Source organism: Amblyraja radiata, chromosome 5 (genome assembly GCF_010909765.2).
Source record: "Amblyraja radiata isolate CabotCenter1 chromosome 5, sAmbRad1.1.pri, whole genome shotgun sequence".
Classification (NCBI taxonomy): Eukaryota; Metazoa; Chordata; class Chondrichthyes; order Rajiformes; family Rajidae; genus Amblyraja; species Amblyraja radiata.
In genome coordinates this window covers 100,754,078-100,773,386 of record NC_045960.1, presented here as the reverse complement: position 1 = coordinate 100,773,386, position 19,309 = coordinate 100,754,078, and the positions used below count along the sequence as shown (strand labels likewise).

General features: G+C 42.1%; 1 protein-coding gene and 1 long non-coding RNA gene across 6 annotated transcripts in view; both read right to left on the bottom strand.

Moving 5' to 3' along the window:
* adgrb3 (adhesion G protein-coupled receptor B3) overlaps nucleotides 1–19,309 on the bottom strand; it is a 713,405-nt gene that overhangs the window by 672,669 nt on the left and 21,427 nt on the right. The gene's annotated exons all lie outside the window — the stretch shown is intronic.
* On the bottom strand, nucleotides 1,957–17,541 carry LOC116973637. The gene is made up of 3 exons (XR_004412098.1): nucleotides 17,530–17,541; nucleotides 6,566–6,568; nucleotides 1,957–2,113 (listed from the first exon to the last, which is right to left on the bottom strand). It is a non-coding gene; the product is annotated as an uncharacterized LOC116973637 (long non-coding RNA).

Genomic DNA, 19,309 nt, shown 5'->3' with positions numbered 1-19,309 from the left:
CAGAGAGTGGTAGCGGTGTGGAATGAGCTTCCAGTGGAAGTGGTGGAGGCAGGTTCGTTGGTATCATTTAAAAATAAATTGGATAGGCATATGGATGAGAAGGGAATGGAGGGTTATGGTATGAGTGCAGGCAGGTGGGACTAAGGGAAAAAAATTGTTCGGCACGGACTTGTAGGGCCGAGATGGCCTGTTTCCATGCTGTAATTGTTATATGGTTATATGGTTAATATGCGACAAAATAGGTTTTGCACCGAGGACAGATAATGCTTATACCTTTATTCCAGCAGCTGAAATAGCAGATCAAAGTGAAAATAGTCTTTCTGAACACGATTTGGAATGGAGACTAGACTGCAATTACTTGCAAACTGAAGGTTATCTTGCAGCATATTGTACAGGCATGGGAACCAGGATAAGGTGTGGAATGCTAATAATGGAATGAATCAGAATGCTCATGATTCTACTGAATGACAGAGCAATCTTGAGATGGTGGTGGGAAGGGAGGAACGAAAGAGTGGCCTTGTGCTGCACCTAATTTATAAGTTGTATCTATCTTCATACCACAATAACAGGTCGTTCATTTTAATATTCCTATCTTAATTCTAGAGGCACTAAATGTCTTTCTGCACCAGTGTTGAATGAGGAAATTGGTACACGAGGTGCTGCCTTATGGTGATGGTACAATGGAGAATGTGAGGAAAGACAGCCCAGGCTCACTACGTCTCAGTGGGAGGGGGTATTCTCACTTCTGAATTACAAAATGCAGCCTTAAGTCACACTCCAGAGATGAGAACATAACGCTCCACGCTGACACTGCAGTGAGGATGTGCTGCTTGGCTCAAGATGTTACATTTGGGACTAGACATCAGATGGTGACTCAAAATGCTCTCTGACCTCAAAGTAAAATAACTCCTTATATCAAAGAGCAAGATAGTTATTCTGTGTGCTGGACTCTATTCATCCAGAAAAAAAAATAATCTGGAAAACAAATTCCCCGTTCATCACTATCTTGTCATTTTGATGGGAGGGAGTGGGAATGGCGTTTGCTGTGGCAGGTTTGCTGTTTCATTTTCTACATTCTGACAGTGATTCTAAATCAAAACTCTTTTATTGGTCGTAGATCAATTTGGGATTATCCTGCGGCGATGAGAGGCGCAAGAAAGATGGAAGCTCCTTATTTCTTTGTCCATTGTGCCATTGGCATTGCAAACATTCATCTATTATGTCTCTTTCTTTCAAATCTATTAATCTGAAATTGCTATCCTTCTTTTTCCCTCCAACATTTGATCAAAATACCAGATTCAGTTGTGCCATTTTGCTGAAATGGCAACGTAAAACGAAAGGCAGTTCCTGATCTGATCTCTTAAGAGTATGGAAGCCAAGAGGAATGATGCTATTTTAATCAGGCAGTCTCTTACAGCTCAAGCATCACACTCTAGATGCACTAAAGGTCTTTCTGCACCATTTGGCGTAGTAAAGCTCGTAAGGTTGCTGCCTCACAATGCCAGGGACCCGGGTTTTACCCTGACCTCGAGTGCTATCAGTGTGGGGTTTGCACGTTCTCCCTGTGACCAGGTGGGTTTCATCCGGGTGCTCCAGTTTGCTCCCCACATCTCAAAGTCACATGGGTTTGTACATTAATTGGCCTCTATAAATTGCCCCGAATGTGGGTGCAAGAGTGAAATAACATAGAACTGGTGTGAATGGGTGATTGAACGTCAGAGTCGACTCAGTGAGATGAAGAGTCTGTTTTCACACTGCATTTCTAAACCAATACTCTGGTCAGAGCATTCAAGTTCACATTTATTGTCACATGCACCAATTAAGGTGCAGTTATATTTGAGTTACCATACAGCCACACAAGTAAAAAAAGAACACAATACACAACAGTTTTAACATAAACATCCACCACAGTGGAATCAACATTCCTCACAGTGATGGAAGGCAATAAAGTTCAGTCATCTTCCTCCTTTGTTCACTCATGGAGGTCGGTACCTTGAACCCGCAGCACTGCCTCTGCCGACGGTCTGCTGTTCAAGCCCTCTCGTCGGGATGATGGAGACTCCAGCGTCAGGACGGAACGGAAACACTCCGTGGCATGGAACTCCCAATCGGCCTTTTCTTACCGGAGACTGCGGTTTCACAGTGTTAAAGTCCACAAACCCCGCGGTCGGAGCACTTCCACAGCGATCCTCGGCAAAGGATCGCAACTCCGCGATGTTAAAGTCAGCGCCACGCTTGCGGCTTGAAGCTCCAGGCCAGTCTCTAGGAAAGGCCGCACCAATCCATTCCCTCATTAATGTTCCCTGTAATCTATGTTTCCCCACATTCCCATTAACTTACTCCAGGTTCTTCATTCACCTATATACTAGGGGTAATTTGCAATAGCCAGTTAACCAACAAACTACCGAAGAAATGTGTAAAAAACAAATCTGTCAATCCTGGATTAGGTTTATGATCTAATGTTAATTTTGACTGAACAAGGAACTCAAGCAATGCAGGAGCCTTGATGAAGCAAACACACTGTACAAAGCAACACTGAGGTGTTATTAACTTGGTTCTGTGGAATAACATTTGTAAAAGCACGTTTCAGTACTGATATTCCACATGCATCCTCAGGCCATGTGGCAAATATTGCAAACTGCAGATGTAGGTAATGTAAAACAAAGACACAAAAAGTTGAAAAAACTCAGCAGGTCAGGTAGCATCTGTGGAAAGAGAAACAGCTGACGGTTTTGATCAAAGGCCCATCGCAAGAACTGACCCAAGGAACTGCAGATGCTGATTTACAAAACAAAAACAAAGTGTTGGAGTAACTCAGTGGTTCAGTCAGCATCTTTGAAGGACATGGATAGGTGACATTTGGGTCAAGTCAAGAGAGTTTATTGTCATGTGTCCCAGATAGGACAAAGAAATTATTGCTTGCTGCAGCACAACAGAGTATTGTTGGGACCCTTCTTTAGACCAATTGTAGTAGGGGGAAGAAAGGTGGGACAAAGCCCAGCAAGTGAAAGGTAGATATAGATGAGGAGATGGGGGGTTGATTAGCAGATGGGTACAGAAAAGCGATAGATGTAAAGAAGACAACAGGTTACAAGATAAGAGGATTGCAATGTGAGATCAGAGTAACGGATATAGGTGGAAGGGGCAGGAAAAGGCGAAAGGGAGGCAGGATACTGGGGGAAATGGGTGCACTGCGGAATGGGGCACAGGGAAAAGAGGAGAGGAAAAGAAGTTCGGGAGTTGGTTTGGTACCTAAAATTAGAAAATTAAATGTTCATGCCATTGCGTAAGCCACCCTAACGGAATATGAGGTACTATTCTAAACTAGCCAAGTGACACAAAGTCACTCTAATAAACAGAAAGTTTATGGAAGTGCAATGTGTGGGACAAACAGAGAGTGCAATAGAGGGAAATTCCGTCGTCATTGAATGTACGGTTAAGCTCTTACATTTGTGTGAAGATAGACACAAAAGGCTGGAGTAAATCAGCGAGTCAGGCAGTATCCCATGAGAAAGGGAATTGGTGATATTTCAGGTCAAGACCCTTCTTCGGACAGGTTTGCGTGATGTTGGACAGTTTGGCAAACTGGGATGTGCTGGGCAGGTCAGAATATACAAATGAAAGACAAAAAAAAAAGAGGAAGAATGGCAAGTGCAAGTGGCCAGTCCTGACACAAACAGAAAGAGCATAGTATCTGAAGTTGGAGAATTTGATGCTGAGTCTTGCAGGCTGCAACATTCCCAGATGGAAAATGTGATTACATTGGGTCTAATTGTATCGGTGCAAGGGGGTCACAACAACGAGGTCACAGCAGGCCAGGGATGGCAAATTAAATAATTCAATAAAACTTTGGACTTCATGAAGCAAGATCATTAGTGATTATCCACACAAAAAAAATCAAAAGATTTTAAAGTATATAATTTTGAAGTTATAAAATTTTGTATCAGATATCCATTGATGATTCGAGTGAAATTGACTCTTCAATCATAGTCACAAAGTTTTCCCAGATTTGCATATTTGTCTAAGGCTAATATTCCCGAACAGTTTATGGTCAAATTAGTCCAGCAGAGTTCCACTGTGAACCATTTTATTGGATATAACAATAACAGAAGGCTTCGGAGGCCAAATCAATGGATATTTTTAAGGCAGAGATTGATAGATTCTTGATTCGTACGGGTGTCAGGGGTTAAGGGGCGAACGCTGGAGAGGGGTTGAGAGGGAGAGATAGATCAGGCATAATTGAATGGTGGAGTAGACTTGATAGGCCGAATGGCCTAATTCTGCTCATATCACTTATGAAAATCAAATCAAGTAACAGCTGTGTGGCCGCAGGCACAGTAACAGTTAAACGTATTTGAGAAAATGGATGCAAATGGCAGAAAATCAATAATATAGAATAAGAACTTGTTTTCCGCATAAACTAAATTACAGCAGAACTCTGTGTTCCAGCTCAAGACAGCATGATTGGTTCAAGATTACTTACTGAGATTGTGTGCACATGTGCAGCTCGAGAGGCAACATTGCAAGGATGGCACATTGTGAAGGTTTTGCCTCCACCAGACAAAATGTCTGATGCTAAACGACAGGCTTTGACATTTTAATAGATGTGAGAAACAGAGCAAGAGATGAACATTCATCCCATTTTGCCCTCAGGGGTTTTATTTAAAAAAATCAGATTGGTCCTCTCCTCTGGTGTACAGTACATCTATGCTCTGGATTTTTTTCCCCTCAATCTCCTTGAAAAATTATTGTTGAATCTGGCTTCAGTTCTTTTCTAGTCCCTGAATTCTTGATCATAACGCCCTGCTGGGTGAAAGGGTTCCCCACTGCTTTTAATTTTCACCTCACTAGCATCCCATTTTTCAGTGTGAGCAGGGGAACAGTGTAATACTCTAAGGATGAAAACTGATTTCAAAACTGGAATAATCTTACAAAAACATTTCAGTGTACTGCTTTTGAATGTAAAATTAAACATGCAGGTAGAGGAAGCAATTATCAAGACAGATTAAGAGGGTGGGGGGGGAAGAGGGAGAACAGAAGTGAGGAAATATTCATTGAAGGCTTTGGCGAGTTCACAAATATAACGTCAGAGGCTTAGTGTCAGCACAGCACAGAAACAGGCCCTTTATACCAATTTGTCCATGCCGACCAAGATGCCCCATCTATGCTAATCCCATGAGCCTGCGTTTGACCCAAACCGTCCAAACCTCTCCTATCCATGTACCTGTCCAAATGTATTTTAAATGTTGTTATTGCACCTGCCTCAACCTCCTCCCCTGGTAACTTGTTCAATATACCCACAACACTTTGTATGGAAAAAATTACCCCTCAGATTACTATTCATTCTTTCCCCTCTCACCCAAATCTATGTCCTCTGATCCTTTATTCCTCTACTCTGGGTAAAATATTCTGTCTATTCACCCTATCATTCCCCCTTGTGTTTTTATATCTAAGCATCTGAAGTTGAGAAGCCAATTACAGACGGGATCCCACAGGTCAGTAATGTGAACAGGGGTGGGAGGTTGCAACCTTCACGTGGTCCACCCTGTTTCGACTAAGGCAATCAACCCAATGTGCACAAACAAAAGATCAAATAGAACAATTTGACCTACGACTTTAGGCTGTGCACGCCATACGCAAGAACAATATCAGTAAAATCAAGGAAAAAAGGGGGTTTACACATCTCAATTGCAAAATGTATACTATACATGGAACTAACAAATTTCTCATCTTGAACACAAAGGGCTGTAGAGGGCTGTAGAGGGCTGTAATGCCTTTAAATCCAGGGACACTTCTGCCTACAGTGCGGCCAGGTCGAACCTGAACAAAGGTATAAAAAAGACGAAAGACATCCACAGGCAAAGGGTGGAAGACCACTTCAATACCGCGGACACCAGAAGCATGTGGCAGGGTGTCAGGGACATCACTGACTACAAGAGCAGCCCCGCCTGCCCCTACAGTGATATCACACTGGCCAATGAGATGAACACCTTCTTTGCCCGCTTCGAAACTGGCAACACCACCAGGAGTGGAATAACCCCGGCCATGGCGGGGGGACAGGCCTTATCACTGAGCACTCAGGAGGTACAGTGCGCTCTGCGTAGGATCAATTCACGCAAGGCTGCAGGCCCGGATGGTGTACAGGGAAGGGTACTAAAGGACTGTGCTGTACAGCTGGCAGAAGTATTCACTAGAATCTTTAACCTGTCTCTATCTCTGGCAATGGTCCCCAAGTGTCTGAAAACAGCTACCATAGTGCCGGTGCCGAAAAAGTCTAAAGTCACCAACCTGAATGACTACCGCCCGGTTGCCCTAACTCCAATACCAATGAAGTGCTTTGAAAGGCTGGTCCTCTCCCACATCAAATCCAGCATCCCTGCCTCACTGGACTCTCATCAATTTGCATACAGGGCAAATAGATCCACAGAGGATGCCATCTCTCTGGCTCTTCACACTGTCCTGACTCACCTGAACAGACAGGGCACGTACGTGAGGATGCTCTTCATTGACTATAGCTCTGCATTCAATACGGTCATCCCCACCAAGCTCACCACCAAAATTCCACCAGCTAGGCCTCAGCTCACCGATATGCGATAGGATCGTGAATTTTCTGACGGAGCGACTGCAGGCAGTGAGACTGGGCCCGCACCTGTCCTCCACTATCACCCTGAGCACCGGCACACCACAGGGCTGTGTACTGAGCCCCATGCTCTACTCCCTCTTCACTCACGACTGTGTTCCTGCATTCGACACCAACACCATCGTCAAGTTTGCAGGTGACACAACGGTGATCGGGCTGATCACCAACGGTGATGAAACAAAATACAGAGCGGAGGTGCAGAACCTGGCGGACTGGTGCGCATGTAACAACTTGTCACTAAACACCTCCAAGGCCAAGGAGCTGATTATTGACTTCAGGAGGTCCCATAATGGAGAATACGCCCCAATCTCCATCTACGGGGACAGCGTGGAGAGAGTGTCCAGCTTTAAGTTTCTGAGCACTCACATCTCAGAGGACCTAACATGGTCCAATAACACCGCTGCGCTGGTCAAGAAGGCACAGCAACTACTGTTCTTCCTGAGGACATTAAAAAAGACTGGTCTGCCCCAACAGCTGCTGACAACCTTCTACCGCTGCACCACAGAGAGCAAATTAACGTATGGCATCTCTGTGTGGTATCTCAGCTGCACGGAGGCAGAGAGGAGAGCTTTTCAGAGCGTCGTCCACAGAGCGCAGAAGATTATTGGGACACCGCTACCAACCTTGGAGGGCATCTACCACACACGGTGCCTCAGGAAGGCCGTCAGCATCCATAAAGACTCCTCATACCCTTGTAATGGACTGTTCGAACTACTTCCCTCTGGCAGACGTTACAAGGCCTTCTACGCCCGAACCTCCAGACTCAGGAACAGCTTCATTCCCAGAGCTATAGCGGCTCTGAACCGGCCCTGCTGAGTGCCCCCCACCCCCCATGGACTGTCTCCCTCAGATGGTCACGTCGCACAGACACATCTGCACTTTAGTCTGTTTTGACTGTTTTACTGTTTTAATGTTCTTTTACAAACCATGTTCTCAGGGTAACTAAATCTAAATTTTATTAGTTACTTAAGTTATGACATCGGATGGAACCTGCATACCCAAATCTCGTTGCGCTTATGTGTAATGACAATAAAATATATTATTATTATTATTATTATTATTATTATTATTATAAGTTGATCGCGGGCTGCTTCAGCAGCTTCTGAAATATTTCTAAACAGGAGCCATCAAGATAACAAAAGATTTCTGTTCATAAATATTAAAGTCATACTTTCTGTATCTAAATCAGGATAACGCCAGATTTCTGCCTCTATATCAGGACAATCCAGGTTTGCAACCCTAAATCACAATAACATGGGCTTGAAAATCAAACGTGCAGTTGTTGCTGGTAATCTGAAGTGAACCTGACACAATAAATGTTTTTGACATTTGCTTTCCTTTGCTCCTTCCCATCCCTACACAGACCTTTCTGTCCTAGGTCTCCTCCATTGTCAGAGTGAGGTTAAATACAAATTGGAGGAACAGCTTTTCATATTTCGCTTGGGCAGCTTACAGCCCAGTGGTATCAATATTGATTTCTCTAACTTCAGGTAGCATTGGCATTCCCTATCTCTCTATTGCTTCTCGTTTTCACCCAACAAACAGCTAATAATGGCCTGTTTCCTTCATCATTGGTAGTTTTTTGAATATCTTTCATTCATTGTACTTTACCTATAGATCATCATGTATAGATCATCATCTATATCTCTCTTCCCTTACCAGTCTGAAGAAGGGTCTCGACCTGAAATGTCATCCTCTCCAGAGATGCTGCCAGTCCCGCTGAGGTACTCCAGCTTTTTGTGTCCATCTTCATTATAAATGTTTCTCTTTCCAAAGATGTCACCACACCTGTGGTGTTTCCAATACTGTATATATGGCCTTTCTGCCCTTTAAGCCTCCAAATCAGAATAATGGGGATTTATGCTTTAAATCAGCAAATGCTGGTTTTAGGTCCTATTGGAGTAGTACAGACTTTCTGGCCATCAACCTTTACACCCCTTGTCAGTCTCTTTTCAGCATATATCACCTCACGTTGGTAAGAATGTTGAACCTCTGCAATCCTGTTTTACTGGGATCCATGTATCCCAGTTTGGGGTTCAGGGGGCCTGTTATTCCAATTTAGGAGGCAGAGAAGCTATGTTATTCCAGTTTTAGGCTCAGAGAGGCTCCACTATCCTGTTTCACGATATAGAGGGCCAGAAGCCCGTAATTCTGAATTAGGCTGACAGGGAGGGGAGGCTCCTATTATCAGTTAGGACCACAAACCCCACAGCATTGTAATGCAGGCATGAGAAACCATGTACAGGGTCAGAATGTTGTGTGCAAAGGAAAAAGCATATGGGTATGGAGTGTGTTGAGGGGAACTGGTGCCCATTGTAGTGAGGAAGGTATCTGTGATAGTGAGATTGTCACCAAAGTTTCAGACAGAAGAAAACAGTGGGGAATATCTGAGCCTATTATCAGGCAATTGTGTGGTGGCAGCTGAGGTTATAAAATGCCCAATAACTGACTGCTGGTACACATGGAAGATAGTTATGATCTGAGTCACCTATGACAATAATGATCAATTCTAAAAAGGCACCCGCTTATAACCGAGATCTCTTGATAGGAGCAGTCATGGCCCACATCCAATCATACTTCTTCATACGCTAATCTTCTTAGCTCAACCAAGCATTGCCAATACACTCGAGCTCAGAGATAATAATGATGTGTCAGTGATATAGCAACACTGCTGACAGCTACATCAGCACCTGGTTAGACAAAATAATTGATCAAAATTGGAAAGATGTACCATTATAGGGCAGCAGGAAGCAATCTCCCTACCATTTTATGCTGAATTGGTACATGGTTCGCATTTCAATAATATTTTCCTTGTGTCTTTGGGCACTAAACTCCTCAATGTACTTTAAACTGATGGTGTTAACCCCCCCCCCCCCCCCCCCTCACTTGTATGTGCCTTTCACTTGCCAGGCTTTGTCCATAACCCACCTCCTTTCCAGCTTTCCCTCCCTACTACTATCAGTCTGATAGAAACATAGAAACATAGAAAATAGGTGCAGGAATAGGCCATTCGGTCCTTCGAGCCTGCACCGCCATTCAATATGATCACGGCTGATCATCCAACTCAGTATCTTGTACCTGCCTTCTCTCCATACCCCCTGATCCCTTTAGCCACAAGAGCCACATCTAACGCCCTCTTAAATATAGCCAATGAACTGGCCTCAACTACCTTCTGTGGCAGAGAATTCCAGAGATTCACCACTCTGTGTGAAAAATGTTTTTCTCATCTCGGTCCTAAAAGACTTCCCCCTTATCCTTAAACTGTGACCCCTTGTTCTGGATTTCCTGATGAAGTGTCCCGAACCTAAAAGTCATTTATCCATTTCCCTTCCAGAGATGCTGCCTGACTTGCTTAATAACTCCAGCACTTTGTGTTTTTCTGGAGTTTTACAATATCTGGAACAACTACTGAGTTTGTTTCCTTGATTTTAATTCAGATTGTAAACATATTTGTGATTAAATTGCTTGGAAGGCTCATATTAATATTTACATGAGTGGAGACTAGTGGAGACATTAATGTTGAAAATCAAAAAGAACTCTGCAGGTGCTGGAAATCTGAAACAAGAACAGAAAAGGCTGGAAATACTCAGCAGTTCAGGCCACATCTGTGGGTAAACAGAGTCAATGTTTCAGGTCAAAGATATTTCATCAGAATTGAAAAGGAGCCATAAGATCTTGTAAAGCTGTAGGATGATGTCTTGTGTTTGTTAATAGAAAAGGGTTAAATAAAAATCTTTCTCAAATAAAACACGATAAATGGTTGAAATAAGGCTGTTTCCTGGGTCTGTGTAAATTATAGGATACACCTTACAACAAAGTTTAAAAAAAAATCAATTATAACTATAACTGAGCATCTTAAAAATCTAAGGTAGACACAAAATGCTGGAGTAACTCAGCGGGACCAGCAGCATCTCTCGAGAGAAGGAATGGGAGACGTTTTGGGTCGAGACCCTTCTTCAGTCTGAAGATACTCAGCAGTCTGAAGAAGAGTCTCGACCTGAAACGTCAACCATTCCTTCTCTCCGGAGATGCTGCCGGTCCCGCTGAGTTACTCCAGCATTTTGTATCTACCTTCGATTTAAACCAGCATCTGCAGTTCTTGCCTACACGTCTTAAAAATCTAAATCACTTAAAATTGATGTTATTTAATGATTGTCTAAATGGATAAAATATTAAAAAGCTTATGTCGGATTCTGAAGGTACTGCAGCTGATACAAGTGGAAGTCATCTGCAATTGATAAAGGTGACTCTGTTACTTCAGGAAGAAGCCTTGGCATGGCTCAGTGGTTCCCATAATGAAGTCTATCCAATAGCTGCTCTCTAGAGAGAAGTCATGAGATCACAGCTATCAATTCAATCCTTTAAACAACTCGAAAACGAACTATACTGTATTATTCTGTCGTAAAAGAAAATACATTGAGCCCTAAAAATGATATAAGATAGAAAATAAATTGGAATTGATCCAATCGGACTGTTTTTATAAATTACTTTTCTAGCCTTCATTTTCCAGCATTACATGACTCCATTTAAAACTGCCTTCTTTTCACAATCTTGCAGCCTCAAATGAGTTGTTTACCCATTCTCATGTATAAAATATATTGCTCTACACAATGCATTTACAACAAGTGCCTCACCTCCCAAGTCCTCAAAGACACCTGTTGAGTGAATCCCCTGCACTTCCCTGGATGAGTCCAGTTCCAACAATACACAGGAAATTCAATGTCATCTGGGACAAAGCAGTCTACTTGACATGCTAGCCCTTTACTCTATCTGCCAAACGTACATTGTGACTACTGTGGGTCTCCAGAGGATGCATAACATAAATCTATCAAATCTTCCTCAGCCACAACCCCCCAAGTTCACATCTTCTATCATAGAAACATAGAAAATAGGTGCAGGAGTAGGCCATTCGGCCCTTCGAGCCTGCACCGCCATTCAATATGATCATGGCTGATCATCCAACTCAGTATCCTGTACCTGCCTTCTCTCCATACCCCCTGATCCCTTTAGCCACAAGGGCCACATCTAACTCCCTCTTAAATATAGCCAATTAACTGGCCTCAACTACCTTCTGTGGCAGAGAGTTCCAGAGATTCACCACTCTCTGTGTGAAAAATGTTTTTCTCATCTCGGTCCTAAAGGATTTCCCCTTTATCCTTAAACTGTGACCCCTTGTCCTGGACTTCCCCAACATCGGGAACAATCTTCCTGCATCTAGCCTGTCCAACCCCTTAAGAATTTTGTAAGTTTCTATAAGATCCCCCCTCAATCTTCTCAATTCTAGCGAGTACAAGCCGAGTCTATTTTGTGTCCATTTGTTCCCATTATTTTGTTTTTCCATGAAAATGTATAGAAAATAAGAGGGGGTAGGACCAGAAAAGTTTTCGAACTTCTTCTTACCCCTTTAGAACATGAACAATATTATTTGTATTATTTGAGTTACTTATTTGTTTGTTTTCCTTTGTGTTTTATTTTATTTTTTTATTGCTTACAAGTTTATTTGTGTTTGTATTTTTTAACATGTTCAATAAATTAATAAAGTAGTAAGTAGTAAGTCTATCCAGTCTTTCTTCATATGAAAGTCCTGACATCCCAGGAATCAGTCTGGTGAACCTTCTCTGTACTCCCTCTATGGCAAGAATGTCCTTCCTCAGATTTGGAGACCAAAACTGTACACAATACTCAAGAAGAATGAGAACAAAAAATGTATGAGATCATCATAATTTCTAGATCCTCCATAACTTGACCATATTTCCTAGCTTGTTTGACACTGGGTCAAAATCTTGGACTCCATAGTCAATAGAACTGAAAAGACTCCCTTCACCAATTTGCATTTGCAGTTCATTGGGAAGACTCACCACTACCTCCTCAAGGACAGTTACATTAGGTAAATAAACACATACCGTGCCATTTCAAGGTCCCCCATAAAACAATTATAGTCAAAAAGTTCTCAGATTTACCGAAATTGTGTTCAGAATAAGCACCTCCTGTCTATCTGTATCACTTCCATGCATCCAGTCCTTGAAAGCTGGCAAAATCAGAACTTCCAATGTGAGGGTCCTGATGCTTTGCAGCAGAAAACACACTGGAAGTGCTGCAGACCGAGAGAATAGTTTGACAATTAATTATTATTTTATTAATTTATAGCTTACGTTCAAAGCGCAGGACAAGAGAAATAATAGGGATTGCAGATGCAGTGGCTTAACAAAAAAGAACATTAAAACTTGGAGTAAGCAGCAGAATTGGAAAGTATTTCAATATGTGTTTATTGTGTGTTTTTGTTATTTTTATTATATGTATGACTGCAAGGCAACGAAATTTCGTTCAGACCGAAAGGTCTAAATGACAATAAAGGATACATAGATACATAGAAAATAGGTGCAGGAGTAGGCCATTTGGCCCTTCGAGCCTGCACCGCCATTCAATATGATCATGGCTGATCATCCAACTCATACTTTGACTTTGACTTTAATATTCCAGACAGCCACAACATTTCTCACAGTTAAGGGCCTGTCCCACTTGGGCAACCTAATCCGCGAGTTCTGGCGAGTTTGCCCTCGACTCATACTCGCAGCATGGTCGACACGAGATCGTAGGAGGTCTTCGTAACTCTCCTTCAAGCTCAAGAGTGGTCTCCTCGTTCTCGAGGCTTCAGCTAGGTCCCGTCATTTTTTTTCCACATGTTGAAAAATGCCCGCAAGTAAAAAAAGGTCGCCATGGGAAAAAAAACAATACTTTTTTCACTTGTAGGTTTAGTCGGTAGTTTAGTCGGAGAGCAGCACTGACACAATGGGTAGGTAGTAGGTCATTGTAGGTTAGCATGTTAGTCATAGGTTATCGAGGGTAGTCAAAGAGAGTAGAGAGTAGTCATAGATAATAATAATAATGGATGGGATTTATATAGCGCCTTTCTAATACACCAGGCGCTTTACATCGCATTATTCATTCACTCCTCAGTCACACTCGGTAGTGGTAAGCTACTTCTGTAGCCACAGCTGCCCTGGGGCAGACTGATGGAAGCGTGGCTGCCAATCTGCGCCTACGGCCCCTCCGACCACCACCAATCACTCACACACATTCACACACAGGCAAAGGTGGGTGAAGTGTCTTGCCCAAGGACACAACGACAGTATGCACTCCAAGCGGGATTCGAACCGGCTACCTTCCGGTTGCCAGCCGAACACTTAGCCCATTGTGCCATCTGTCTTCATCATAGTCGAAGGGAGGTCGAAGGATATCGAAGGGTCTTCATTCTCCACTATTCGGTGTCCAATTTTCCCAAAGTTAGTCGTAGCTAGTCGAAGCTAGTCTTCAAAATTGTCGAAGGAGGTCTTCTACATAGTCGAAGGAGGTCTTCAACATGTCATTTTTTCAAACTCTTCTAAACTCGCCAATTAGGTCACCCAAGTGGGACAGCCCCTTTAACAACAAAGGTTGAAACAGGAGTGGCGCATGAAGGCAGTCAGCATTAGCAGCATTGCAAATTGAAGCATAATATGTTACCAAAAAGATTTAGTAGGTTTGGTAAAAGGCAGAAATTGCATGAAATGGATTTCATTGTTGTTAGTAAAAGGACCCAAGAGATGGATGCTTTGATTACTGAAAAGCTAGAACTTGTGACAATCCTAAGAGCAAAACCCTAGATGGATCTCATCTGGATTACTGCACCTTTTAAAGGATGCTTGGGCTAGATTTAGCAAGATGCCAAACATTAAATTACAAGGTGAAACTGAACAAACTAGGATTGCACTCTAGGGAAATTAGGGGCTATGTGAGTGGGCATATGTGAGAGAATAGATTGCACAAAAATAAGTTGGGAGGGCTCTGAGAGCCAGTACTGACACAATGGGTGCAAGTTCCTATTTCTCCATCATTAGAAAATAAATATGAACAAACAAACCTATCAAGTAGAAAATGCCAAGGCAATCTCAAAGTGTGGCCAAACTGGAGAAAAACTACCAAAAACAAATTGTAACTGAAACAAACATACAAATCTATAAAGCTATTCCAGTCTCTTCCACAGAATGGATACTGGGGTAGAAATGTGAATGAATAAATATGAATACTCTACAGGATGTGCATTGGATATTGCAGCTAATATTACATACTGTACATTCATGCCCTTCTTAACTATTCTTGAGAATATAGGTGTTGAGCAATCCACTTGAACATCTGCTGTCCATGTGGCGATGGTATGCCCTTGTGCTTCAGGTTGGGAGCTCCAGTATAAAGGAAAGCAGCAATGAAGAAACATCAGAATATTTCAAATCAGGGATAGTGTGACTTTGCAGGCGATAGTTGCTTGCAACCTGTTGCCCTGAGGGAGCTTTGGAGATACTGTTCAGGAGGCCTTGGTAAGTTGCTGTACTACAATTTGGCCCAGCCAATGTGTACTCGTGGTTGGGGGTGGGTATAGTGGTGGGAATGGGAAGGTGGACGTTTCAGTGGTGGGAATGGGAAGGTGCACATTTCAAATTAATGTTTTAGTGGGGGATTAAGCATGCTGCATTGTGTCCCATATACCACTGAGATTTTTTTAAATTGCTTAATCACATATATTTGACCCACTCCCACTTAAAGCACTAAAATAAATGAACGGATGAAACACTTTTTAGCAATATTTGATTGAAGAAGTAATACAAGTCATGATAACAGGATTAACTCCCCTGCTCTCCTTCAAAATTATCATCCACCTAAAAAGGACAATGGATTTTCTCATTCGGAAGATGATGTCCACAACAGTTCAGCAGTAAATCAGGTCTGAAGCAGGGTGCCAGCATCTTGAGTAGAACGTGAACTGACAATGTGATCTAATTCAGAAGTAAGAGTTTACTTTGGAGATAAAGCATGGAAATAGACTATTCAACCATCAATCACCCGTTCATACTAGTTCGGTGTTATCCCACTTTCACATCCACTCCCTCCACATTTAGTCTAAAGAAGCTGATCTGAAGTGTAACCCATCCTTTTATCTCCAGAGATGCTGCTTGGCCCGCTGAGTTACTGCTGTTCTCCACTGAGTAACCCGACAGGTTATGGGATATATTGGGTAGAAACAAAGATGCTGGTTTATACCAAAGATAGGCACAATGTGCTGGAGTAAGTCAACAGGTCAGGCAGCATCTCTGGAGATAAAAAGGATGGGTTACATTTCAGGTCAGGTTTCAGACTGAAAAATGTCACCCATCCTTTTTTCTCCATTGTTATAGGATATACAAATAATAATTTCGAGTATTTGGGCTATATATGATTTCATTCAGTCTCATATGATCTCAAACTGAAAATTTGTTTAACAGACACCTCCTGACTGGACCATCTTTTGTCTATTTATTTTCAAAATGGTGGTATTAATGGACAACTACCCAGAATTCCCTGGTCATTTTTTTTTTTTTAAACAGAGATCTTCACTAATTTAAGATGGATGCAAATGATGGATAAAATGAAGTTTGTACCACAACAGTGGGCAGAGCAATATCATGTAAATGTATTGTCTATAAGTTTGAATTTAAAACTAATACACTTTCTGGAGCACTAGTATGGGTGTTGTGGGCTGAAGGGACTGGTTTCCAGAGGGCTAGTATGGACATTGTGGGCCGAATGGATTCTTGGGCTGGCGGCTCAGTCACTCCAGCCCGTTGTGCTGGCAGCTCACTCACTCACGGCTGGTGGGCTGACAGTTGACTCATGGCTATCCCTTGAAATTCCATTTCAAGCAGGGTGCAAGGCCACCAAATTCAAGTGCATATTCTTACCACTTCAAGCAGGATGCAAGGCCACCAAGTTCAAGTGCAGTTTCATACCACTTCAAGCAGGGTGCAAGGCCACTAAAGACAGCGAGTCGTGACCTCTCCCTCCTCCATCTTGCAGAGACTGAGCCACACCCACACTTCTGGGTTTTATAGTCCCTCCCACCAGAAGGGGTGTGGCCTTCATGGCGTGATTGACAGGAGAGAGAATCTCAACATTATTTAAACACTAATAACTCTTTTATTTTTCATCGATGGGATAAATCCTTGGCACCTGTTGAGCGGAGCGGGACTCTGAGTAAGATGGCCAAAAATCACAGCCGTACGTGGTAGCGATTTTTTTTAATCAATATCAAGCGCAAACAGGAAATGGTTAAGATTAGACTTTTAATTATATAGAAGTCAAGGCAACTTTAATTAGGCAAGGCAACTTTAATTAGTCAAGGCAACTTTAATTAGGCAAAGCAACTTTAATTAGGCAAAGCAACTTTAATTAGGCAAAGCAACTTTAGCATTTCCAAACCAAAGCAACACAGCTTTAGCATTTCCAAATGAAAGGCAACACAGCTTTAGCATTTCCAAACCAAAGGCAACACAGTTTTAGCATTTCCAAACCAAAGGCAACACAGCATTAGCATTTCCAAACCAAAGGCAACCCAGCTTTAGCATTTCCAAACCAAAGGCAACACAGCTTTAGAATTTCCAAACTATATTTTCAAACCACATTAAGGGCACTGACAGGTCAGTAAAACCACTCACAGTTTAGTATGACATGTGTTCAGTGTTATTCACAGCTCAGACTGAGAGACGTGACCCTCTCGCTCCCCCATCTTGCAGAGACTGACTGAGGCACTCAACACTTATGGGTTTTATAGTCCCTCCGGAAGGGGCGTAGCCTTCAGGAGAGAGAATCTCAACATTTTTTAAACACTAATAACTCTTTTATTTTTCATCGATGGGAAAAATCTTCTTGTCCTGCGCAGTGGAGGGGGACTCTGACTAAGATGGCCAAAAATCACAGCCATAAGTGGCAGCTATATTTTTCTAAAATCAATATACAGAACAACAGGAAGTGGGCAAGATCAGACTTTTAGTAATATAGATTAAGGCAACCCCATATCATATTCACATAAAAGAGAAAACAGATTCCTACCGTCGCTTGGCTTCAGACTCAATTATGTGGTAAAAATACCCTCTGGATTCATATGTCATCCTACATCCTGGTGGCACAGCATTTAATGCTGTTGTCACACAGTTTCAGGGATTTGGATTCAATGCTAACCTCTGAGGTTATCTGTAGAGTTTATACATTCTCTTTATGACTGCATGTGTCTATTAAGATTCATCCCCACCCCAAAAATATGTGGGTAGTTTATATGGTCTGCTGTCAGATTCTATGTGCCTGAAATTGATGTAGCAACCCGTACAAAATATGACAGTATTTTGAGTATAAATTGGAATTCTATATTCAGTGACTTTTCAGCTATTTTTACAAGATTGAATTAGCAACTGGGCTGATGCCTAAATTGGGCATGCTCTCTCGATGCATTGATCATCATCAGAAATGTCATTTAATTCCACTGGTTTCCGTGCTTTAGAACAAGCCAAAATGTGGGCAATTCTTTTGGTTTCAAAAAAATATTAGAACATAGAACATAGAACATAGAAAAAGAGGTGCAGGAGTAGGCCATTCGGCCCTTCAAGCCAGCAACGCCATTCAATATGATCATGGCTGATCATCTAAAATCAGTACCCCGTTCCTGCTTTTTCCCTAAATCCCTTGATTCCTTTATCCTAAGAGCTAAATCTAACTCTCTCTTGAAAACATTAACTTTGATACCGTAGGCTCTCATCTTCCTTAGCATCCCCACGTGTGGCACCTTATCAAAAGCTTTCTGAAAATCTAAGTAAACAACATTTACTGACTCTCCTATGTCTATTTACTTCTTCAAAGAATTTCAGCAAACTTGTCAAGCAAGTCCTCCCCTTCACAAATCCATGCTGACTTTGGCCTATTTTATCGTGAACTTCTAAGTACTCTGTAACCTCATCCTCATAATGGACTCTAAAATCTTACCAACCACCAAAGTCAGACTAACCAGCCTATAGTTCCCACTATTCTGCTTTGCTCCATCTCTGGAGAAAAAGGATTGGTGATGTTCCGGGTCAAGACCCATCTTCATACTTGCCTTCTCCTTCAGTCCCGACCCAAAGTGTCACCTATCTTTTTCCTCCAGACATATTTCTGGCATATTTCCATTCTGCTCAAATGTAAGTAGCAAATGGTTTTCTGTTGTTTTAAAAATTCACCAGTCAGTAATTTAAAGTCAGTTTACCTACAGGTAGTGAATGGATTGTACGCTCAGTCTTTTGTGATGCATTTCCAATTTGTATTGAATTGTTCTTAAATGTATGAAAAATTATCTTTTAATGGGAAAGATTTAAAAAACAATTCTTAACACACTGCCAGGTTCAATTGGTTTCTGGCACTTGCTTATAACCTAGCAAGACTTTAATGGAAATTTTGAAGAAAAAAACTTCATAATGTTACCAAAGTGGATTTTTGATGAAACGGGATTAACAGCGACCTGGTCGTAAGGATTCAGAATTGGCTGACTGACAGAAGACAGAGAGTTGTGGTGTACGTCCAATATTCAGGATGGAGGTCTGTGGCTAGTTGACTTCCACAGGGAGCTGTGCTGGGACCTCCGCTGTTTGTGTTATATCATAAATGAATTGGATGCAACCATAGAAACGTTGGTTAGTAAGTTTGTGATGATACCAAGATTGGTGTGGTCATAGACTTTGACTAAGGCTGTCAAGGGATACAGCAGGATATAGATCAGCTACAGAAATGGGCAGAGAAATGGTAGATGGAGTTTAATCCAAGTAATTGTGAGGTGTTGCACTTTGGGAGGTCAAA